Genomic DNA, 26469 nt, shown 5'->3' with positions numbered 1-26469 from the left:
CAACACATACACAGGAATAGAAGATTACCAAATGTCATGGTGCAGCTGGAAAGAAACAGGCTACCATAACACATTGGTTTCAAAACAGGCTAATTTGATCAGAACTAAACTAATAGCTTTGAATTTCTGCTACAAATACAGTTTACAAAGTCAGATTAATCTCACTGAATTCAAGATTGTATTGTACATGTTCATAAACAGAAACATTTGTGAATTCAGATTAAAACTTGTAAGTCAGGTATAAAAAAAAAAAAAACAAATATGTGAGAGCTGGGACGTTATTTCAGTTTTGCAAAAGGACTTAGCTTTCCATTCTGCAATATTCCATGGAATATTTTTGTGCTTGTGCCAATAGAATCATAGAATCATAGAATTATTCACTACAATCTAGAGCAAAACCATAATTTTGTATATCCCAGTTGTGCACCCCCAGTTTTCCATCTGCTCATTGCCCATACTGTTTTGGCCTGTATTAGAAGTACAGGATCAAATATCAGCATCAAGCATTCTCAATGTCTTATCTGAAGTCCATGGCCAAAATGTGGGCTTGCCTGCAAGCAGTGTGGATGCTCAGTAAGTGTGGACATGAGAATGGATTGAGTTAGGCCCATTGTATACTGGGACCATTGTATAAGCTGTGTATACATAAGCTGAAGAGCAGTGCTTTTGTTCCTCAGGTAAGTGGGTTTGTATTACATATTTTTATTTGTTCAGTCATGTCATAAACAATACTCTGTAATGAGCCATAGTGAGGACCATTATACTATCTTTACTTCTGACATCATGATCTGATTTTAATTATTGTGTGTATAATCAGTTTTAAATGAAAATTTGCTGATGTGAAAATTCAGCATTTTTTTCAACTCCAGTTACATATAAGAGGTTTGTTTTTTTTTTTTGTCTGTTAGTAAGGATTAGAGAAAGACGATTTTATAGCAGACAGATGAAAAAGCTTGGTAATTTTAAAGCAAGCTTGAAATTTTATGAAAATACAGCTTTTGTTTCTGCATATATAGTATGACTCTTCAATTTAAAAACAAGGATAAAAATAAAGGGTGTAAGTCTGGGTATGAAGAACTCTGTGAAGAGTTAATCAGAAATACTGGCTCTGTCTAGAGACAGAAGAGATAAGAAAAATGGTCTGCAAAAGAAGCAAATCCTGAAGCAGATCCTAACCTTTGTTAGAGAGCTGAGAAGATCAGTTTTCAATGAAATAAGGCTGCCTGTCTACAGAGAAACTTAGGGGCAGATTTTTAGAAAACTGCCAGGGAATATGTGCTGGACTGAAGAAATCTCCGTGAAATCATGCCGAAGCCTTTCTAGTTGGACAACGCAGATTCTACATTTTCACACCTGTCAGTCTGCTCAGAGCAGTGCTACGCCTGAGCTATGGTAAATGTATTGCTGTTATGTGAAAATGTGTCTCTACCCTCTGAGAAATTGTGTCTGTGACTTGGGTTTGGCCCTCATTTTGTTTTTCTAACTTACGTACAGATTCCTAATGAGGTTGACATATGTTGTAATTGGTGCATTTGCTTCCAATAACACTCCCTAATTCTATCTGGTCTTCTTCCAATAACCAGATTTTAAAGAAACTACTGCTGAAAAAGCTCATGGCTCATGGAGCAGAACTTTTGTGGAGGGAAGGACAAGGCTGGCTTCTCTTTCCAGTGAAAACAGCCTTTCAAAGCCATTTGTCCAAGAATCATCTGGGAGTTGTAAGTCTCTTATTAGAAAAACACAGATGTTGGGACTGGAAATTAATTTTGTGGCTTTGTTTGTCACCTCCTGGAATGGAATTAAACTAGTGTCCCAAAGAGTGTTCTCTGTAATGGCTAGCCTGTTTTCTTGTTTGCTAGTTTGTTCATCCCTCATTGACATCCATGCAGTGTGAAAATGAAGCACGGCCTCCCTGCTTCAGCAACTCTGAAATCCACTGGTCTTTCTGCTCTCATGGAGCTGGAGGAGGAGAAGATCTGTGTGTATTGTTGAAATCTCTAGCAGGCATATTTAATTTCTCTTTACTTGTTGCTACCCTTTGTTACACATAGCCATATTACAAAACAAAGGCATTTTCAAATCTCTGCATTCTGTTAATCAACATCAGTCCACATCACAGTAGCTTAAGTAAATTGTTTTTCATTTCATGACTCACTGGTGCAGGTGAGCAACACCAGCGAATACAGTCAGAGATGCTTTTGGAAAGAGAACTGCAGAGAAAGCCTCTCTGAAAACATCTCATTCTCTTTCTTTGCAAACAGTACTAAATTGAAGATTATTAGCTGTATAAAATCCAGTCTGGGAATTTCAAGCTGCTGACATTGTGGCATTGAATATACAGAGCTCAGCAGCAAGACGCCAGCAGCAATCTGAAACAACCTTCACCAGACCCCCCCCCCATCTAATAACTACTGATTCAGAGCATCATTGGATGTGCAGCCTCCCAAGGTTATTGAACAACAATCCTATTTCTGCTAATAGTAGGCACTCCTAGTTCTTTTATAATTAGTCACCATGGAATTTTTATAAAGGTTATTGGGTTGAAAGCTGATACTATGATTTGTTTTAAGGAGGAAGGAAAACACACAGACACATGCACTCACACATTCACACACAAACAGAGCAAAGGAAATTAGCTTTCTACCACTCATTAGCAATAGTCACAGTTACCTCCGGCATTTTGTGCATACATTGCAGCCCTTTTATGTTCTGCATCCTGAGTGATTATTGTGCTGGGAGAAGCTGGGACCTGAACATCTGCAGCTCCCCTAAAGCCACTTAGTTGGTACACTCTGCATGATCTGCAATGGCCACCTAACTCAAACACAACAGATATTCCCGGATCTAGCGGTGAGAACATTAAATCTTTCCTCCAGCAGACAACATGACTGCACTTCCTACTGCGGATAAGTGGGAGCTTGTGCTCTGTACATTGTAAACTCCAACTGGCTGGAGAGAGTAGAGGTTGCCACCTTAATGGTGATATTTCTCATTTATTCAGTTTTAAATAAAAGTTTTACAACTTCGCCTTGTGATTCAGCAATGGCGTGGTCAGCAAGCTAGTGTGACATCAGATTGATGCTGTCTGTTTTAGACCTCCCCCTAAAGGTCAGTGGAACGAGGCGTGAATAGGAAAACAGGCTCATCAATAATAATATCTTTTATGTTTCAGACTGCTGAGCCGTAAGTCAGATTGTTATCACACTGTAATGCGTGGATGCAGGCAGGTTTTAACACCCATAAAGGCAGCTGTATCTGCAACATGGGAAGCTTAAATTTTAGCTTAAATATTTAGAAAATGAATACTGAAATGACAGATCTGATGATTCCACAGTGTTTCTACCCTAATAAGCACTGAAAAGCATAACTGAAAAAGCACAGACTGGATTTGGGGCCCAACTGATCTATTCTTTTGCCGTTGAAGAAAAGCACAGCTCAGTGCTGGTGTTTTGCAGAAATCTATCACAAAAGTGTTGGCTGGGGAACACGTGCAGGGTTGCAGTAACAAGAGTGCTCTGCACAGTCTCAGGGATGTGTGCTTGCTCTAAATACTCACATCCATGCAAACACATCGACATCTGTCTGCCACTGCCCTTGCAGCGATTGCACTGCTTGCATTTTAATGCAGAAATCCTCTGCAGAGTTTGCCTAAGTAACACACACAGTTTGTTAAAATGAGTTCAATTGCTCTCTCTTCTTCTGGGCCTTCCCAAGTCTCAAAGAGAACCAAAAAGTAGGATTTCTTACTGAGCATCAGGAAACACAGACTGTGTTTTCTGTTGGGGAATGTGCAGTGTTATCCAAGTTTTCTGTTTGCAATGAAAAACCAAGTTATCCAACTACAGGAGATGCATAGCTCTGCTATGATGTAATTCATTTTCTAAAACAACCAGGAAGGGCCACACATTTTCCCAAACTTATAAGTATTCCATTACCAATGAGATTTCATCCCTAAACTACAAAAATTAAAGTGTTGGTTCATACTGCAAAATTGCTTCTCAGGTCATGTTTGCTAAACTAAACAAATACTCTTAGAAGTCTCAGATGGAAAGCCTCTTAAAGCCACTCTTAGCAACTTGTGTCATTTGAAAGACAAATTTATTTCCTCATTGCCTATATCTACATTTTCATTTCAAAGGCTACTATTTTGCATCCAGTTCCAGCATGCTCAGCCATTGTCTCCCCCTATCTCATTGTTATCAGATGTTCTGCAGGTTGACAGTTATTGCTGTGTGCGAAGGGAAAATGAAGTTAACAGTTACATGTGGTATTTCCATGATCAGCACGCATGTTATCATCCTAATCAATGTATCATTCAGTAGTCTTACCTTGTTTCCAGGCTTGATTTAAGATACATTTTGAAAACACAAAATCAGTGTGTGTGTCATTCTGTTCTTTACTCTCTTTCACAAATAATTTGAAAAGTTATATATTGCTGAGTATACTGTGATTCATTAAACTAATATTCTGTTTCTGGCAAATGAACTGTGTCCTGTGAAAGGATATAAAAAGTAGAAAGAAGTTGGACTTGATTATTTTTATTAAAGTGACACTAGAAAGTTTTAATTTGTGAACGAAATATGAGGAAAATATATTGATAGTATGCAATAGTGCTTTAGTATTCAAACTATGTCAGAAAATATTTTTGCTTTGTCAGAGTTTCATTATCTTAGACGATGTCTCTAGATTTTCTCATCCTTTTTTTTTTTTTCTTTCCTGATTGGGTTATTATTATTTTTTTAATTTTATTTTTTTTTCCTGTGGCATTGTGGTGTTATGACATGCCAGGACATATGTCTGCAGTCCCTTAGGATTAGCAAGTTTGTGCATCTTCATACATGCATATTTTAGTACATGTATAAATACATATTTTTATATAATAAAATGTATTTTATTTAAATTTTATGTCTCTGTATATTTTGTATTTATATTTAATTACATGCACAATTATACACATATTGTGGTTTTGGAACAAGACTATTTTCAGGCTTTTCTTCACTATATGTGTGATTAGAAACTCAGTATGATTTTTTAAAAATACAATTATATGTTATATACCAGCTGGAAGCTAAGAGGCATGCATTATGAACACTGAATAGTTTGAAAGCCAAAATAGCTTCTCAATAATATATTGTCAGTAACAAAAGTTAAAAGATGATTTTTCAAGTTTTCTCAAAACAAAAACCAGAGGGACAAAAAACATAAGCTTTCAGCAAAACAAGACATACATATCATTTCACTGAAGTGCTACCATGCATGCCAATATAAAGTGTCTGGGAATATTATTTCTCCTCCTTCTTCTGCACAGAAAAAGGTGGATTTGTTCCATTCAAAAAGATATTTAGATTTTGAAAAATATTTTAATGAAGATTGTAAAAGGAAACAAGTGGAGTATAAAAATTACAAATTTTAATCTTTAATTCAAAGCAGCTCCATTTTGAAATTCTTATCTTAGTAATGGCAATTTTAAAATAAACATTAAAGATTAAACAAACATTTCAGAATTATCAGCATGTTTCAATTTATTGACCAAATAATTTGATATCTTAATTTTTCTGTATCATTTTACATGTATTTGATTATTTGACTTAATAATTTAATAACAAAATGTGAAATACACTTACTAATCAGCTCTAAAATAAAAATGTGAGTTCATCTGAGTAGAACCTATGTAGAAACCTATGTCTGCAAAATTTCTTTCCTACAACACAACTATTCATATAATTATCTGCCCAAAATAACTAATTAGGTATACATCTAGAAATCAATTGAACAAATATTCAGATGTATGAATGTCCTTTTGTATTAGTAATATATCACAGACAATATAAATAGAGCTACGCTATAATTGCCAGGTTAATATTATGATGTGATATTAACTTGCTAACATCATAATGATAGAATCTGCATTTATCATTATCTTTATTTATAATGTTCACAATCAATTAACTGAGTCAAATGTAATTCTAATATGTGATTTCCATTTCCTAAAATACCTACAGTTTCCTTTGTTGTTAATATACTGGGTTTTGTTTGTTTGCTTTCAGAACACCGTTGAAATTCAAATACAGTTTTAAATTAAAATGAAAATTTAAAATCCATTTTAAACCACTAAACCTTTCTGAAATAAAGCATTTAGAATTTTAAATGTTGACATAAAAAAATCAGATATCAGATATTTGTTCCTTTTTTTTTTTTTTTTTCCTAAAGTTTTAATACTCATTTCTAAGATCAGAGATGAGCTGGAATGAATGCTCTGGAATTATATATATATATATTTAATAAGAAAATTTTGGCTTCGATTTAGAGAATTAAAGAAATAAAAATTAGTGTCTTCTGCAGCAAATATATATATTATTAAACAACCCTGTCCTATCAATTTTCATTCTGATGTCCTTTCAAAATGAAATATGTTAGTTACAAGCTTAGCTTTCTGAAAAAAATAGCAAGGAAAAAACCATGCAAAAACTTGAAAAAAAAAAAAAAGGCTAAATGGTAACAGATCTTATCATAGACTTCCTTCTGTGGAACACAGAAAATCTCAATGAATAAAAAATCAAGATCCTCAAAAGAAAAAAAAAGGAGTGAGGTAAGTTTATTTACATAATTATTCATTTTACAGCTCTTTTGATCTGGGCTCCAGTCCAAAGGTCAGAGTCAACTAGTCAACTATAAGTGTCCTCCTTGGTAATATAATATGAATTTCAGGACCTAATTTTCTCCACTTTTTTCTTCCTGCATAATTTTATTGCACATTAAGTCATCATAGAAAACCTCACCACCCCAAGCACTTCTATGCAAAGACTCTATACAAATTCTTGCAATATTAATCAATAATCATTAACTGGAAAGAGAGACAAGACTACCTCCTTAATGTTGTTGGGGCTTTGAGAGCATCCATAGGGTTTGACTGCCCTGGATAGTCCCCTAGCCCCCCAGCCTACCCTAGCCCCCTCTGCCCCACCCTGCACCTCAATTTTAAGCTCTAGCTGATGGTGTCTGGGAATGTCCGAGTGCAGAGCAGGGCCACAGATTGCTCCTGGCTCCCTGTCTGGGTGATGCTACACCAGCCAGAAAAAACGCTGAAGGGGAACACCGTTACCATACTGAGCATGCTCTGTGTCCTTTGCCCTCAGATGCAGAGAATGGACTCTGGCCTGTTTTGTTTTACTGTAATATTAAGCTGAGACACCACAGGAACTGTGTATTTTGAACTATATCTTTTCATCACTGTGCAGAGTAAATAATATTGAGTATGTGAAAGTCAGATGATTGTCTAAATGACTTACAAAATATAGTGAAAAATATCAGAAATATTGAGACTGAGCCCTCTTTTATGAGGCAGAGTATTAATGAAAGAAGCTGTTGTTTAGGATTCATCAGCGTGTATAGTTTACCTGACATCATTTTTGGCATAGAAGTCAATACTCTATAATCCCTAATGTAGACCAAGTTAGAGTGCTAGGCTGTTCTGAGTCAAAAATCACCACAGGCCTTTGCTATATTTCACTGTTTGAATTTGTCCACCAGGAAATCAAGAGACATCATGTTGATACAGGAAAGAGAGACTTTCTGTCATTCCAAAGCTATTTGAATCAAATGTATTCCCAAAATTTAAACAACAATGCACTCTTGGTGTGATGTTTCTTCGAAAACACTTTTTTTTTTTTTTTAAAGCAGTTTGCACATTTTAGAGTAAACAGCAGCACTATATGAGCTTGCCTATTAAACACTTAGCTGCTTGTAACTATTCTTATTAAAAATACTCGTTGTCTAATGATTGTAGCATGAAACTGCTTGCATTTAACAATACGGTACTGCAGAGATGCAAAAGCTGACAAACTTCACTATATTAATAATACTTATCAAAATGATTTATACTGTAGATTTGTTGAGTATTAATCCCTGACTGGGTGATTTTTGATACACTTCTAAACCTTCAGCAAATCTATGTGGTATGACAGTGTTTGCTTACCTTGTATCTTTGGAGAGGTTTGACCACCTGTTCCAAGATATGACTGTTATATCTGAGGGAAGGAGAAGAGAAAGGGGAATGTCTGTGTGACAGATTTATTCATTTATTTTTAACTCATTCAATTTCTTAACCTGGGTGGCCTCATTTAGACTAGAGTGATAAAGTCACATTATTCAGTAAATAACAGATTGGAATTAGATTAAATTACATTTTAGTGTACTTTTCACTTAATACTTACTATAAATGATCCATCTCTTTTCCTCTTTCCTCCTCAATCCAAATTAAACCTTTGCAAAATTCTGATCCTATTTTATCCAGACTTTTAATCTTCTCACTATGCAATACATGCATAGAATAAACCAAATATTAAATTCCTATATTAGGATAAGAAGTTGAATTTTAAGAATTCTCACTTTTTTTTTTTTTTTAAAGTAATTTTACTTTAAGCATATGATTCCATGGTCCTAAGACCAGGTGAATCCTGACAAATATTGTGTTTAACTACTCTGACTTAAAAGTTAAATGATTAAATTCCTACAAGCAATCAGAAAAATAGGCTTATCTAAAATTTGTAACAACCTGTGGGGTCATTTTGCATAAGACAGTGTGAGCCCATGTTAACTTCTCTGCTGACTGATGACAGTGTGTTAAATATCTAAATACAGATACATTGGATTCTTAGCTCTTGCTTGGATTATTTCCTGGTAGACTAGTGGGCTACTTTGCGTAGCCTCACAGGTTCTCTGCATTAGAATATGAGCCTAAAAACTCCTTGGAAGTGCTCATTTTCATACTACTTTTTCTGATTTATTTGTTCTATAAAGAATTCAAAACCAAGATTTGCTGCACTGTGATCTAAGCTTCACATTAAATGATTTAAAACTACCCTGATTTCCTTTTTGACTTCAAGTAAGAAATATGGAATACTTCACCCACACACATAGACTTCCATAACAGGTTCATAAAATACATTGCAAATGCCATTCTGCTGACTTATGCAGTTATTTAGCTATTGATCCTGCCTTGAATTCTTATTAAGATGATAATTGATATGGACATGATAAGTTGAGGGTACTCACAAAAAATTTTATTCTGGTTTAGGTCTAGTTAAGCTTTTTTATGATGTTTAGCAGAATGTTTTCTTAGATTCCTTAAATCTCCAAACTGTTGATTAACTACTCTCTTTCCAAGGAAAGTGAAAGACATCTGTGACTTACACTATTTTGCACCTTACTATAAGTACCAGATGTTACTTGGTCAAACCATTGCCACTGTGGAGCTATGTAAATGATATTTTAGGAAGATTGTTCATCTTCTTTCAAAGGCAAGTAGTGTGAGTTAGATAATACTATAGTGAAGTCTAGAGTGAAGAAAGTCGAAGCAGACTAAAAATGGACCTAAGTATGTCTGACCAAACTATTTTTTTTTCTTTTCTTACAGCAAATTCAGAAATAAAGGTAAAGATGGTAATACAGGCTGTGCATGTGAGATGATTAAAATGAACATCTACTTCAGTTTCACAGCACAGTGATGAGAACTGAGGAGCACCAACCCTTATTGTGTTCGTGTAAATCACTTTGAGGGAACTCATTTCCCTGAACTTCAGACAAGCTGCCTAACTCTTAAAAGGCTAAACTAGTTATTCAAGCATCTTTGATAGGGGAGAAAAATGAGCATGTTCAAAGGCAATTACCTGTGTTCAAAGCTAGGTATGCAATGCTGTAGTTTAACAATCAGTTTAAACCAGATTAGGCTGACAGGACTGCAGAAAGAAGTGGCTCTGTCCTTCTTCTGCAACTCTATTTCTCCCTTGTGTCAGCACAAGCATTTACCTTCCAGCTAAAACTAAACAGCTGGGCTTTTGCCATGTTAGTTTTAAGCAAGATCAGTTTTCTGACCTAGTTCACTGTGCAGCTGTACGAAGTGCCCCCAGGAGAGGGAAGATGGCAGGAGGGTGGAAGGGGAGTGATAGAAACACTTCTTTTGGCATCAGTGCCAGATGCTACTGCTGCAAATTGATTGTTAAATTACATGTAAGATGCAATAGGTTGCCTGTCTCTATTGATTACAAATAGTTACTGTAAGGATTACAGATGATCACTGACTGGGTTATAAGGGAGTCACAACCACTCTGAAGATGCTTGTGTAGAGCTTGTGTAGCTGAAAAGAATTGCTTTAAAACATTAGACTTCTTTAAACAAAAGTAGATTTCTTATTGAAAAAGAAATGATTTTTTTTTCCTAAGAACTTTTCAAAACATGCTGTATACACAAACCTAAGGAGAATAGTTTTTAATAGACATCAAATAATTTATTCTCAGAATACTTAATAGATACATATTGTACTTATTTTTTAATTTTAAGTATGCATAAGGGAACTAAATACAAGACTAAATCATATAGAAATATGGGAGAACTAGACCCACAATATATCTTGTCTACAGTTTCTAACAAAGGCTTGAGTCCCTTGGGATTCATATGGATAAAAAAAAAAATAAAAAATAAAAAGGAAAAAAGTAATAAACTGTAATGGAAAACATGTTTCTGTTCTGTTGCCAGAAGGGATTATAATATTCTGAGTACTATATACCTCTCTGAATGAAAAATGGGCACAAAAAAGGAGGAAGGAGGTGCATGGGGGAAGGGAGGAAAGAAAACATACATTTGTTTTTATATCTTACAATATGAATGGTTTGAAGGGGCTCATTTGATAAAAAAATAGTTCTTTTATCTTTTAATGCACCAAACAGGAAAAAAGCTCAGACTACTTTTTACAAAAGAAGAGGAAAGGGGAGAGGGAGATCTCATAACAGACTGAAAACTTCCTATTAGTTTGGAAGCAGGACATTTAGATGCATTTTCTGGAGGTACAAGATTTTGTTAGAGAGGCTGATTTCCTTCTCTGTTCTCCAAAGACTTTGCAGTAAACTTTGTCTGCCCAGCGCTCCTATGTACAGCAGCACTGATCCAATTCCAGGGACAGAATTCCTCCTCCATTTAAGGAACTGATGACCAAGTTGTGCAGGAGTCTCTGGCTTCAGCAGTCTTTTGTGTTGCTGTATTTTATTGTTATTCGTTGTGGGTAATTGAAAGGCTACCTCTACTATTAGAAAGAGTTGTCCCAAGTATAGAATTATGGTTTTCGTGGAGATTTGTCATCAGCATGCCAGAACACCAGTTAAATTCAAATTCTGCCACACATTACATAAAACACATTACATAAAACTGAAAAACTTTCTGAGGTTGGCTTTCCCTTATATCTTAATATATGCAAGCTTTGTCTGGAAGTTTTTGATAAAGCTTGGCAATGAGTCTGGGTAGCAGGAAGGTACTGACAGTTATAGCAAGAATGTTAACATTGTTCTGTTTTAGGTTAAAACTTGATTTTTACTTTATCCTAAATCAGGAGCTTTAGGCAGTTGTCAGGTATGAGGTTGGTCGAATTAGCTTGCATAAGATTTGAACTGATTTACCTTTTTAGTCAGTTTGCTTTGTCTTATGGTATGTCCTTTCCTGCTTGTGGATTGAACGTTATTCATGGCCTCTGAAACATACCACACCCAATCAATATTACCAGTTAGATGTAGTCAAGTATTCAGTAATTTATTATTATTATTATTATTATTATTATTATTATTTGCAGAGAAATATTTTCTTTCTTCTGGAATTCGTGATTCTTAGAGAAAAAATGGCTCTGACTTAGTTTTTGCTTTTGTAACTAGTATTGGGGGAAGCTAAAATCCCAAACTCCCCAAATCCCCAAACCAGGTTTTTCTAACTTTATCATTGAATAGAGAAAATAATCCCTGTTTATCCAAATTCTAATCTTTTCAATTATTATGACCTACTTGATTTCACCTACTTTTAAATCTGATTCAGTTTAGAATTTAGGTTTTCATTATGAAGTAGAAACATTCATCTTCCCCTTTTATGAAGTTTCTGAAAGTATTTAACAAACGCTTCTGTTAACTAAAATTGAAAAATAGTTGTTTCCTGAATGAGAAAAATATTTTTCTGTACTCCATTGGATTGTCTTATACATTTCCTAATATTAAGGTTCACCTGTTTTTTTTTCTTTTTTTTCTTTTTTTTTTCTTTTTTTTTCTTTTCTTAAATATAAGAGCTTATTAGTAGACAACTCAAGTAGTCATTCTGTTTAAAGTCTTTTTCTTACTTATAATCCAATTGTAGTCTACTTATATAGACTATAGTCTATATATGTAGTCTGTTCTCTTTTGTCTAAATCAAAACTATTTTTTTCTCCAAGTCTTGATGCCCTTATTTTAAATTACACAGAGATATTTAGGAATTTGTCCTGGTTAAAAACTGAATATGTCTCTCATATAAAAAAACTAGTTTCACAGACTTTGTAAGTTTGGGAATCTCAGCTTTTGTCTGTAGATTCTTAACTGTTTTATTCCATTCCTCAGCCTCCAGCACTATAATTGAAAAGATCACTTCCACTGCTTCCTATGTCCACTCCTACTCCTGACCCTGGACATTTTTCATTAAACAAAATAGATACTAGCACTATTTTCAATTGCAATTTGACATGATGCTCTCTACACAATTTCTGAAGATAAAGAATATCAAATAGCAGTGAGAAGTCATATTTGATGAACTATGATCATTGTGATTACATAAATGAGAAATGGTGGAGAAATGCTGAGATACACTGACACATACTGAGATTTTTTAAAAAGTAGCTAGAACAAAGACTAGAAAAAAGAGATAGTGTGCACATAACTTCTGAAGACTAAAACTTGGCTAAATATCTTACCCATAAGAGGAAGAAAACAATTATTATTGTGGTAAGAAACTTTATTATTCGCTGAGAAATTAACACAACTATTGAAAGATATTTTCTAAATCTAAAACTAATAGAGCAACAGAAGCTACAGGAATAAAGTAAACCAATACAAGCTTTTGTGTGGTTTTTGGCATAAAAGCAAAACAAAAGCTGGAGCAAATCATAGTTGATATAAACAGTAGAATCCAAGGTTTGTCTGATATCATTTATGGAATTTTAATTAATACAGAGACTGGTGAAGCTGTCAGACTACAGAGACTGAAGCAGAAAATTAGGAGTACAAAAATACGTTTCATACAACTCAAGTTAATGCAATTTCAAATGCTATCTTTTTCCTTTATAGTTGTGGCAAAACTTTAAGTTTTGCTTGCCTCTATTGGTAGTTTGTCTTCTTACAGACCTGTTTCCGCTTCCTGAACATTTATTTAGGGTGCAACCATTATAACACACAAAACAAACCAAAAAAAAAAAAAAAAAAAAGGAGCTCTTTTAAAATGTTGAATTATCTAATCTTTATTGATTAATATTATAATTTTGATTAGAATTTTAATCTGATATTAAGCCATTTGTTTTACTTTACAGAAAATAGTCAAACTGGGGATGGCTATTCAGTCTATGAAACATCTGAGCCTCTCAAATAAAAATAAAGCTTGTCATTAAAACATAATTCTCCTGAAAAGAAGTGTTATCCTCCTTTCAAAGACAAGGAAGCACATAGTATTGTGTTTTCTCAAGTTCAAAGAGTCAATCTGAGGTCGAGGGTTGAGCCTGGAATCAAACTGAGGTCTTCTGAGCTCATCCTCAGTAAGGTGCCAGAAGAAATTGTCTGTCTCTCCATCAATCAAGCTAGGTTGATTTCTGGCAACAAAATCTATCCTTACTCACACATCTTCAGGAAATGTACACACCACTTATTCTTGACAAGAGAATATTTTCCACCAATCCATCTGGAGGTATGCCAGCAATATACTTTATTCCTCACCTTTTCATTATAATTAATCTGCTGTTATTTACTTTATTAAAAAACACATGTACCTTATTTTCTCTTTAGATAATTCTCCAATGCTAAATCAATGATGGGGCGAAACAATGGACAAATTCACCTTCTTTTTTGTCTTGTGAATCTATGAACAATATGTCATAGAATTTAAGGTCTACAATGGTGTAAGCAATCTCAAAAGTAAGAGAAAATGGGAATGTAGTTTGAATCAAAATAAATTAACTACCTTGAGTTAGTAAATTGACTCACCAAGTTAACTGGACTAATATTTGGCTAGTGCAAGAAAATTAAGGACCATGTGACAAAATCTGAGCAACAAAGTAGAAACTGGTACAGAAAAAAAGATCAGTACATAGACCACAGGAATCGAGACTGGAAAGAAGATCATATCACGTCTTTAAAATTAATATATATATATATATATAAAAATCAAAAGGGTGTGGGAATTTCCCAGATGAAAATTCAAAGGCAGAAACATAAAACCTACAATGAATGAATACAATCAGGGAAAATAAACGAAAGCTTTGAGTCAAGTAGAAATAGTGCCCTGAAATTGGAGCCATGTGTGACATAATAAATGGAATAAATGCAAGTTAAAAAAAAGTTTGTTTTGTAAGATATTAGATATATGGGAAACTGTGTCTTAGTGGTAAGAAAAAAAAAAGGCAGAGAGAAGTGGAACAGAAAGACAAGAAGTTAAAGGGCAAAAATACTTCTTTTGGTCATTTAATGTCAACACACTTGACACTACCACATGCAACTAGTACATGCAATCAATACAAATGAATAAAATATTCAAAGTCGCGCAGACTAAATATAGATATAAACAGAGCAAAAGACAGTAAAGAGAGGATGATGGTCAAGAAAACAGACATTTAGTTCTTCTCAATATCCATTGCATGTTTTATCAGTTCTCAAATACAGGGATAATACATGGGGAAGTCTGCTTCTTGAACTTAGGTAACACATGACTTTTTGCAAATAGCAGTTCTTTTCATCCATTCCTACCCAGTGAGGACAGTTTAAGCATCATTTGAAGTAGATAAGTGGTCACAGATGAGAGCAAAAGACAGATGACTGTGCCACTCAGTGGAACTAGAAATAAGCAAATAAGAACCTGGAACAAATAAGCAAAACCATGGAACTCATCAGAGTTTTCCCACTGATTCAAGATGTCGTCAGTATTTAGTTCAGAATTGTCCCTTTTTCCATAAGAGACAAAGTTAAAGAGGAAAACATGTAGAAGAAACTTCCCTGGAATACGTTTATGACCATAAATAATTCATCATTATGTAATGATAAATTCCCCCCACTTCAGCATTATACATTTAGAGCTCATATAATTCCACAAAGAATGGCATGGAATTGAGATACTTAATTTTAACTTTGTTTATTGCCCAAAGCTTTCAAGATTAGCTTCCTTACGGTATGGTTCACACAGCTGTATTTTATCATTAACTGGCAAAACCAGAGCACAGACATAGATATAGAAGCAAAAATAACAGCGCTCCTAACTCTAATAGAAACCGTGTGGGCCAAATAAAGGACAAATACATGGCTAGAGAAACAGGCAGGGCTGCTGAACACTTCCATGACATGGAGATGTTTCTATTGGTTTTTGTTTGTTTGCTTGTGTTTTTTTTTTTTTTTTTTTCCTGACATCATTCTCTTACTAGTGCCTCACCTTACAAAGTAAATGGTTCTAGAATCTGGTTCTTCTGGATCTTCTAGAACATTACTCTTTGGTGTATTTACTGTAGGTGTGGAAAACAATGTTTCATCACCTTGCATCTACAAGGCTCTCCAAGCCTTTATAACCCATGATTTAACAAGTGACTATAATTCATGGTGCACATTTTGATAGCTATTAAAGAGGATAATTCACTAAAATTCATTCTCTCTACCTTTACAAGCAAAATAGTTAGGCATGGTTTTATCATACAATTTTAAATCACTTAAATTGACACACAGTTTGAATCCTTGATATGTTACCTTTTGTTAGTCAAGAAAAAGAAATATGTCTCTCAAAATATTAAAGTATCAGACAAATTGACCTGCTCTCTTGAGGAAAGTACCCAGTCTATTGGGTTAAGAGAGACAGTAGGGAAATAAATACGTACCTTTTAAAATACTCTAATCAAGTGACTAGTGTAAGATTGAATTAGCCCCTCAGACCTAATTCAACAGTGCTGTTACTAAAAGTTGTAGGATCTAATTCTTGTAGAAAATGTGTGTTTAACAACTGCACCAAGTCCAATAATGACAGAATCCCAAAACTTTTTCTTTTTTATTATTTTACTTTACTGAGAGAGCCTTTCCCTTATTTTGCAGCATATCTCTTTTCACAGGTACTCCTATTTTACACATTATTCAGTCCAACTTAGAGGTTTTGAGCTTGTGCAAAATTCTGTGAATGTTTTTAATCTTAGTATAGTTTTGTAGTGGAAATTCAATAACTGGAAAATTCTATATTAGTGTTTTATGAGGTTTGAATTTTTTTATAGCTAATTGTAGCTATTTGCAGTTCCAATGTTTAAAGCCATATAAGACATTTCATTAAGCATCTAAAACTATTTTTTTCAACTGTTGAACCTCAATGACATTTCAAATCAGCAATGTTGTATGCCTAAATGATAACTTTTTTCCTGAACTTTCTTCTTGACAATCAATATATTTGTCTTTGCAGTCTCCTCTGAGACTGGTAAATTGTACACTTCCCCATTTTACAGATGAGAAAATGCAGCTTAAAACTCAAATGCCTTGTTCAAGATCAGACAGACGTTCTGCGGCAAAACTACAGTCTTTAAATCCCAGATTACCACTGTAGTCATTGGACTTTTTTTTTTTTTTTTTAAGAATGAGCCTCTCTGACAAATATTAGTTTTGAACTTGTTGACTTTTGAAATTACTTGTCTCTTGGAAATGACAAAGATATGTTAAATATTTTACAATATTGAGAAAATTGGTTGTTATACAATTTTCATCAAAGTGAAAGTCCTGAAATACGAAAATGACAGTATTTCCCCCTAGTGGCATTCCTAATGTTTGATAGTATCTGTATGACATTATTTCCCTCCATCTTTGTCTTCTGGCTTATTCCGTCCAGAGATTTTTCACTTATTTAGTAACTCATCTTTTAAATTTCTTCAAAATAAATCATATACCTTGCATTACTACTTTACACATAAAATTGAAGAGAAAGAAGAAAAAATTTATCAAACCTTTTTTAAACTCAAACACGTTTGAAGTAAATGAACTCCAACTGTGTGGGAGAGCCCCCTCACAACTTTCAAAAACAACCCTGAGTCTTCTGGTTTGGCTTTTTTTTTTTTTTTCTCTTTTCCTTTAATGTTATTTAAAACTTCTCAAAGAATTCAGAACAGATTGCTTCTCTAAGAATTTGAACTTGGTAAGTGTCAACAGCTAGCTATGAGCAGAATAAAGAGGATAACACCATTTTTTCCCAGGAACTTCATCCACCTTTATTATTATTAAATCATCAGAATTTAACTCACCCAAATATCCCTCTGAATCCATATCACTGTTTTCTGATGCAGATCAGCTACCTAACAATGTTCTTTCCTTCATTTTACCAGTACAGAGTGGAGAGCTTGATTGACTTCATAATAACTTGATGCCTCAGTACACTCTGCATACCAGCTTATTGTAATGCAAGTATTTCTTCTTCATGTTGTTTATTCAATATAAAGTTGTATATAAACAGCTCTAAATAAAGCTGTTGAAAATCTTTATTATAGCACTGAGTTTAGTTAGGTTTAGGGATCAGTCTGGATAGGATTGACAAGAATATCAGCAGCTTCAGACAATAAGATAAACAGTCAAATGTTCTTCTAGAAAGCCTCTGAACAATTATGTCTACTACTTCTACTTATGACTCATTCTCTTAGTTATTAAAATATACTTTCTAATATTTATTATGTTTTTCTTGGTAACCTGGTTGAAAATTGTGTATAAGACAAACTTCTGACAGACTAATATAATGTTTTCCGCAGCCAACTCTTATTATATATTGAATCTTTTTATCTAGCCTCAGCACAGGTACCAGCACCTGTACATATATAAAGAATAAATTCTTCCCTATGCCTAACTTTCTAAAGAAAGATGAAGTCTTTTCAATGGGCTGGTATAATGTTGGTATGATTTAGAAACATTTACTTTACACCAGCTGAACCTACACTTTATCATTCCTAGAACCAGTTTCTAGAGATGCAAATAATCACAAATCTTTGTAAGATGTAGGATTAGATATATGCTTTCTGTTATTGTTTGGGAGAGCTGTCTCCAAGAAATGTGTGTCTTCTATCTCATTTTATCAAGTTGTTTCGTGTCAGGGCTTGTACTGCATCAGAAAAACAACATGATGGGGAAGAGAGAGAAAAAGAGAGAAGTAAAATATAGCTTTTGTAATGACTTTCCTTGACGCATTTGTGCAAGTGAATAAATGAAATATTCCCAAACTCATGACTCATGAACACTTTGGAAATTAGCAAAACTATATATAAATAATTCGTTGCACTACACTTTCTGATTCCAGAAAGTAAGTTTTCTTAAGACCTGTATCTTGGTTTTCTTTTTCTTCCACAATTGTATGGCAAATATATGTACCAGCTCTAAGAGAGAAAGGAAAAAAATAAATAAATTCAGTAGGTTTACAGGGAAAAAGAGCACCTGAAGGTCTTTTTACACTAATGAAATTCTGGATGTTCAGGTCAGTGTTGGAAGCAGTTTGGTACAGGAAATGAAGTAGTTTTGAAGAAAGTTATGAAAGTTTTATGATGAAGATGGTGTTAGTATTTTTCTTTAGAAATTTATCAATTACATTCTTGTTAGTCTATTGGTTTTTTGGTAAGACACAGCAAGTTCTTTTCAAACTGCATGGATCTCCATGAGAGTTCACAGGTTATATTCTTTTTGTTAACTTCTCTTTTCTGTTTTCTTGTCATAAACAAAGTAAATTTTGAAGCAGTCCTTATGATATGTAGTCTGAACCACTAACTTCTTTTCTAAAATTGAATAGGTTTTTTTTCCTTCTTTTTTTCTTTTTCTTTTTTTTTTTTTTTTAATTTTACTGATTTATTTTAGAATGGAGGAACTTAAACTTTTGTAAGATTTCTTATAGGAGATGGGCAGAACAGCTCATGAACAGTTATCTTCATGAATTTTCTAAATTCTTTACAGTGAACTGCTTTCTCTGTGAATGAGAAATGCTGTGTTTTGGCAAGACTATCAGATGTTTTGTATAACTGATATGAAAACTCTCTCTCTAGTAAATTTTTGAGATGTGTAAATCTGGAATTATTACATAGTCTTTTCATTTTGTTCCACAGAGATTCTTTCAATTTTTTCCATTCTTGCCATTTTCTTTTATTTAAATTGCTCTGGTTTTGAGAATTTCCCATGGTCAATGACAAGCAGTAAAGCATTAAATATACTTAAGAAAGACTGTGGAAAAGGAAAGTTTCCAAGATCTACTTCTCCCTTCTATCTACTTCTGCTTTTTAATAGCAGTGATGAGTTTATATATAAAACTGTTTTTGTTTTTGGAAACTGCATACAAACTTATGGGATAACTAAGCAAGGGCTAAGGTGAAGGGCTTAGCAGAAGGCTAAGTTAACTTGAATTTCCTTTCTTATATCAATGGATAAAATTGTGCATAAAAATTGTAATTTCAAAACTGTGAAATCTAGATTTGTATTTCCCAGAGTTGATTCTAGTTTTAATATGTTCAATACAGTGAAGAAGGGTCACTGTTCAAGGACCCTCAAATGTCTATCATTTACTGTATTTCAATAATCACTCCTCTAGTGGACTTCAGAATTTGAAAATCAGAGCTATTACAGTTTTTTTTTTTATAGGGGGTAGGGGTAGGGGGAAGGGGAAGGGGAGGGGGAAGGGGGAGGGGGAGGGGGAGGGGGAGGGGGAGGGGGAGGGGGAGGGGGAAGGGGAAGGGGAGGGGGAGGGGGACGGGGGGAGGGGGGGGAGGGGGAGGGGGAGGGGAGGGGAGGGGAGGGGAGGGGAGGGAAGGGAAGGGAAGGGAAGGGAAGGGAAGGGAAGGGAAGGGAAGGGAAGGGAAGGGAAGGGAAGGGAAGGGAAGGGAAGGGAAGGGAAGGGAAGGGAAGGGAAGGGAAGGGAAGGGAAGGGAAGGGAAGGGAAGGGAAGGGAAGGGAAGGGAAGGGAAGGGAAGGGAAGGGAAGGGAAGGGAAGGGAAGGGAAGGGAAGGGAAGGGAAGGGAAGGGAAGGGAAGGGAAGGGAAGGGAAGGGAAGGGAAGGGAAGAGAAAATAACCAAAGAAGAAATATGCCCATGAATGAGGAAGAAAAAAAAAAGCAACAACAACAACAACAAAAACACAAAGAAATAAAAGCCAGCACAGCCCTATGCTTTGACATTATGAATTACATTTAAGATCTCCAAAAGGAGGTTTTACTTTTCCTTTCTCCTGGATAGAAACAACTGTCAGAGTAGTGCATGTTGGTTCAGCACAATGCAGCTGGGGAGTTTTCAAGCTGCTTTATCATCAAACAGTCAATCAAAAAAAAAAAAACAAAACAACTCTCAGTTTTCATTAGGATTTCTAATTGTTAATCCTGAGCCCCTGAAAGAGCCCCTGTACTTGCTCTTCATACCTGTATTGCTTGGCATTTCCAGCTTCTAATTCAGTACTCTCAGTACTCTCAATATAATATCAGGGGCTAAGAGCAACATAAGCACAGCTCTGTTTGCAGCAAGCAGGCCATAGACTGTGCACAAATGTGAAAGCCAAGTTGATGCCACTATTAGCTCATTGATTTTCAATCATTTTAGAGGCCACTACATTTTGAAATTATGCATTTAAATTGTGATAGATTGCATCAGTTTATAACCAGGGAAGCGATAAAGAGGAAGCCTATGCTCACCTCTCAATAATGCAGCCTCTCCCAGTATTGTGCCTCAGTGATAATAGGAATACTATTCCTTATGACTTTTTTTGATACTTAAAGACCATTAGAGCTCTACAGGATGCTATGCACTAGTAAACATTATTGTTTGACTGATGAGTCCACTTTTTTGAGAGAGTGACTGTAGCGCTATGAAATCAGGTAATAAAGAGTTCAGGCACTACAGGTTTGCACTTAACTGCAGTTTATTATATTCCAGAGTTGATTCAATAGGGTTGAAAAGATAAGGTATAAATCAAGCACTTCCCTTCTCAGTACACAATCACTGCTACAAACCGCCACTTTTGCAGAAATAGGGAAAAAGTTTGGAAGAGGTCTCTGGAGGTCAGGTATTCTGACCTCTTGCTCAGCAGTGCTAACTTCAAATTTAGACCAGCTTCCTCAGCTTCTCCTCCAGACAACACCTGAGGATATCCTGTGAGGAAGATTTCATAATTTCTCTGGACAACTCTTTCCAGTGCTTTTTATGTTTTTTTATGTTTATATTTTATGTTTATATTTTTATGTTTATATTTTATGTTTGATGTGAAGTTATCTGAATAAAGGTTAATCAGATTAAATAGAAATACCCAGTAGGGATCAGAGGAATAATGACAGGGTGGTGGTGACCTCTGAGTTTTACTGCCTAATAGAGCTGGCTTTAGCTGCCTGTGAAGAAGAAATCCTCTGCATCCTGATGTCCACTAGATTCAGCTCATGTAAGTATTCATTTATTGCAAATTGTGACTGTTTTATCTTGTCCTTTCACTGTGCACCACTTGTTCTGTCACTTTCCAGGAAACATTTTCATACTTCTTTTCCTTCTTCACTACCACCTGTCCTCACTGTCATATTCTTCTGCCTAAACAAAGCCAGTACCCTTGTTTCTCCACTCTTCTTGCCAGGGTCTCCTGGTGTCCAGAACTTACCATCTTTCAGCTCTCACCAATGAGGAAGTCCACCTATCTTGAATCTAGCCTCTGTCAGTCCCTATTCCTGTGGGAGGTAAGTCTTTGATTCCTCTTCTGCACATTCTGAGTCTTTAAAAAATAAAAAATAAATAAACAACAACAACAACCTTCCATTTTTTCCCCTTATGCTACACAGCGTGCTTACCACATCCTTTACCTGGCAGCTTAGTTATTCAACCAGAACACACTCTTACACTTACGAGGTTGTGTCACCACCAGCTACAGTCTCAGGGAATAACACGAGCTATTACATCAAATTTCTGCTGAATAGTCAAATACTCACTGCTAAATAGGTTGCCCTTCCACTGTTGTAATCTTTCAAACCTTAAGTACTTTTTTTTTTTTTTTCCAAGTATATTATGGTGTACCATACTATCTTGGACACACCTTTGGGAAACTGGGCATGACACCAGCTGGGTTGATGCTGACCAGATGGAGCAAGAGTATTCTGGTCTGGACTCATTGGCAGAGCTTTAAACTAGGTGCAGCAGGGAAAGGGGATGTATCTCTGAGTGACACAGAAGAATCAAGGAACACCAACACTTTAGGAAGCACTGGGAAAATATCTATGACTTGTCTCAAAGGAATTAGGGAGAGCTCCTCTAAAAAGGTGATGCAGCCAATAGCCCAAATGAAGTGCCTTTATACTGATACCTGCAACACAAGAAACAAGTAGGAGGGGCTGGAAACCACATTGCAATTAGAAAACTATGACCTAATTACTATCATGGAAATATGGTGGGAAAAATCACATAAATGGAACACTGCAGCTGAGGGCTACAAGCTTTTCAGAAGAGATAGGCAGGGAAGGAGGGATGGGGTGTCACCTTCTATGTTAAGAAATTGACAGATTGCAAAGAGATGCCTCTGAGAAACAGCCACAAACAGGTTGAGAGCTTGTGGGTAAAAATTAAGGACTGGACCAATAAAGGACATCTTGTGGTTGGGGTCTTCTACAGGCTGTCTGATCAAAGGGAGCCTGATGATGAGGCCTTCCTGCTTCAGCTACAAGGAGCAATGCACTCGCAGGCTCTCATCCTGATGAGGGATTTCAACCACCTGGATGTCTGCTGGGAAAGCAAGCTGTAAGCATCCAGAAGACTTCTGGAGTACATCGAGGATAACTTCCTGGCCCAGGTATTAGACAAACCAACCAGAGGAGAAGCATTATTGGACTTGGTGCTCACCAATGTGGGTGAACTCATTTAACGAGGTTAAGAACAGAGGCCGTCTCATCTGAAGTGACAATGCCCTGGTTGATTTCATGATCTCGGGGAATATGGGCCTTGCAAAGAAAAAATTCAGGACCCTGAACTTTAGAAGGGCAAAATTCTAGCTACTCAAAGACCTAGTGGATGAGATCTCCTGGAAAACTGTCCTTAGGGTTAGAGGAACTGATCAAAGCTGGCAACTCTTTAAGGACCCTTAGGGTGCAAGAGCTCTCCATCCCCATGTGTAAGAAATCAAGCAGGGAAGGCAGGAAATTGGCATGGCTGAGCAAGGACCTGATGGTCAAACTGAGGTGTAAGAAGGAAATGTACAGGCAGTGGAAACAGGGACACATGGCTTGGGAAGATTACAGGGATACTGTCCAGTGTAGGGATGGAATCGGGAAAGCCAAGGTACGGATGGAACAGAAATTGGCAAGGGTTGCAAAGAATAACAAAAACAGATTCTATAGGCACATTGGCCAGAAATGAAACGCCATAGAGAGTGTACCCCTTCTGACAAATGGGAAGAGAGAACTGGTAACAACAGACATGGAGAAGGCTGAGGTACTCAACAAGTTCTTTGCCTCAATCTTCACTGACATTCAGGCCTCTTGTGTCTCTCAATCCCTTGAACATCTAGGCAGGGTCTGGGGGGGCACAGTCCCTTCCCCTGTAACTGAAGAGCATGTCTGAAACCACCTATGGGATCTGATGGTGTGCATCCCAGGATCCTGAAGGAATTGGCTGATGTAGTTTCCAAACCTCTCTTCATCATATTTGAAAAGCCATGACAGTAAGGCAAAGTCCCCATTAAGCGGACAAAGGGAAACATCACTCCCATTTTTAAAAAGAGTGGAATGGAGGACCTGTGGATCTACAGACTGGTAAGCCTCACTTCACCTCTGTGCCTGGAAAGATCATAGAACAGATCCTCCTGGAAGAAATGTCAAGGCACATGCAAGACTGAGAGGTGATCCAAGATAGCCAGCATGACTTCATCAAAGGCAAATCATGCCTTACCAAACTGGTGGCCTTCTATGATGGAGTGATTGCATCAGTTGACAAAGGAAGACCAACTGATGTCATCTGCCTAGAATTCTGTAAGGCCTTTAGCATGTTCCCACACAACACCCTTAGCTCTAATTTGGAGAGATACAGATTTGAAGGGTGAACTATTCAGTGGATAAGGAATTGGGTGAGTGGCCACACCCAGAGAGTTGTGATCAATGGCTCTATGTCCAGGTGACTACCAGTGTCTAGCAGTGTCCCTCAGGGGTCTGTTTTGGGACCAGTGCTATTTAATATCTTTATCAAGGCATAGATAGTGGGATCAAGTATACCCTCAGCAAGTTTGCAGATGATGCCAAGCTGAGTGGTGCAATATATTTTTTAGAAGGAAGGGATGCCATCCAAAGGACCTGGACAAGCTTGAGAAGTGGGCCCACGTGAACCTAATGAGATTCAACAAATCCAAGTGCAAGGTGCTGCATCTGGATAAGGACAATCCTGGAAATGAGTACCGACTAGGTGAAGAACTCAGAGCAGCTCTCAGTGAAGGATTTGGGTGTCCTAGTGGATGAAAAGTTCAACACAAGCCTGCAGTGTGAGATTGCAGCCCAGAAGACCAGCTATATCCCGGGCCTCATCAACAGAGGCAAGGACAGCAGGTCGAGGGAGGTGATTGTCCCCCTCTGCTCTGCCCTTGGGAGGCCCCACTTGGACAAGGTCTGGGGCCCCCAGCACAAGAAAGATGTGGACCCATTACAGTGAGCCCAGAGGAGGTCCATGAAGATTATTAGAGGGCTGGAGCCTATGAAGAAAGGCTGAGAGATCTGGGGATGTTCAGACAGATAGTGATAGGACAAGGGAGAGTGGTTTTAAACTAAAAGAGAGGAAATTTATATTAGATGTTAGGAGGAAATCCTGCACTCAGAGGGTGGTGAGGCACTGGAAAAAGTTGTTGCCCAGAGAATTTGTGGATGCCCCATCCCTGGAGGTATTCAAGGCCAGGTTGGATGGGGGCCTGGGCCACCTGATCTAGTAGGTGGCATTCCTGCCTATGGCAGGGGGATTGGACCTTGATGATCTTTAACGTCCTTTCCAACACAAGCCATTCTGTGATTCTATGATAACAGTAGAAATACACCACTGAACTAAGAGTAAAGAGGGATTCACCCTTCTCGGCCTCCTCGTTTCCAAACACATACAGAGAGTGAATATTTCCCCTTCAGTACATGCAAACTTCTGGGAACTGGATTTTTCCATGTCTCTATACAGCATCTAGCCCTGTGGTGCTTCTGTCTTAGATCTGAACTTCAAAGTGTGACTGCTTCAAGTAATCAAATTACTGTATGTGTTTCTCAGTGCAGTTAACTGCCACCTCTTTAACACCGATGTATGACATCACAATGTAAAACTGTAGTAGAGAATAAGCAATGGAATCTGTAGAAGATCACCAGCCAGCTTACTTTAACATTTAGCTGATGAGTCTTTAAGTATGTTTCCCATCAGGGTGAGTCTCTAAATGAAGATCTGCACAATGTCATTATTGGTGAAGGAAAAAGCAGCAGCTGCATTTAATTAAAAATTCATAATAGCTTTGATTGTAAGCATTTCCTATTTTACTTGGTTGTATCTTTTGCCCCTAAGGCTGTTGACCAAATCTGAATTTGTTTGGAAAGACTGAATGCAAAAAGTTCAGCACATGATAAATATTAAATATATATCTTTTTGTTGATGTAAAAATATTATTCTGTTATAAAAATATTTTATTGAGCAGCTTTATAGCTGGAAAGGCTGTTAATAGAAATTTGAGATTTCATTTGGCATCCAAACAGTATATGGTGAGGAGACATGTCTCTCTATGATCCAGTTTTAATTACTTTGAATTAAGATTGAAAAATTGAGATCTGAATGTAAACATCCATTCTTCACAAATCATTGCTTCTACATTTATGAATTTTTCCATAAAATGTATTTGTGTTTTATATCCAGGTACAACTTAGCTTGAAAAGTAGAAATTATACAGAGATTATACAGGATAAATAACAGTTCCTGCAAAACAAGACAGTTTGGTGGGTGGAAACTCCATGGTATTCTATCATTACAGTTCCCAAAAGCTAAAAAATCTTAGAGAATAAACTTCTATTGCTAATTTTGTTCTGTAAATAGATTGTGAAACTTAATATGCATTTCAATAAAGTACTCAACAGAAATTGCTGTTATTAAAAATATACATACAATCTGATGCAATCTGCAAATAAGTCTTATATATTCCTCTTTACTCCAAAGAGTGGACCTAGCACTTAGGGAACTCTTTTATTTATTTATTTATCTATTTATTTATTTATTATGGCTTATTTCATCACTAGGTAAGATATAATTTTATCTGGAAAACCTTTCTTCTCCAAGAACACTGGGACACTTCTACAGAAACAATGTTGGTTGACATTCAACATAATCTTTAATGTCCCTCTATATAAAATTAATGAAGACTGGGGCTGGGAGGGGAGAGGGGGGGAGGGTGAAGCAGAGGAAGCAAGCAAGCAAACCAAGAAACAAAGAG

This window comes from Anser anser (genome assembly GCF_964211835.1).
Source record: "Anser anser genome assembly, chromosome: 5".
NCBI lineage: Eukaryota > Metazoa > Chordata > Aves > Anseriformes > Anatidae > Anser > Anser anser.
Note: the sequence above shows the minus strand (reverse complement) of the source record.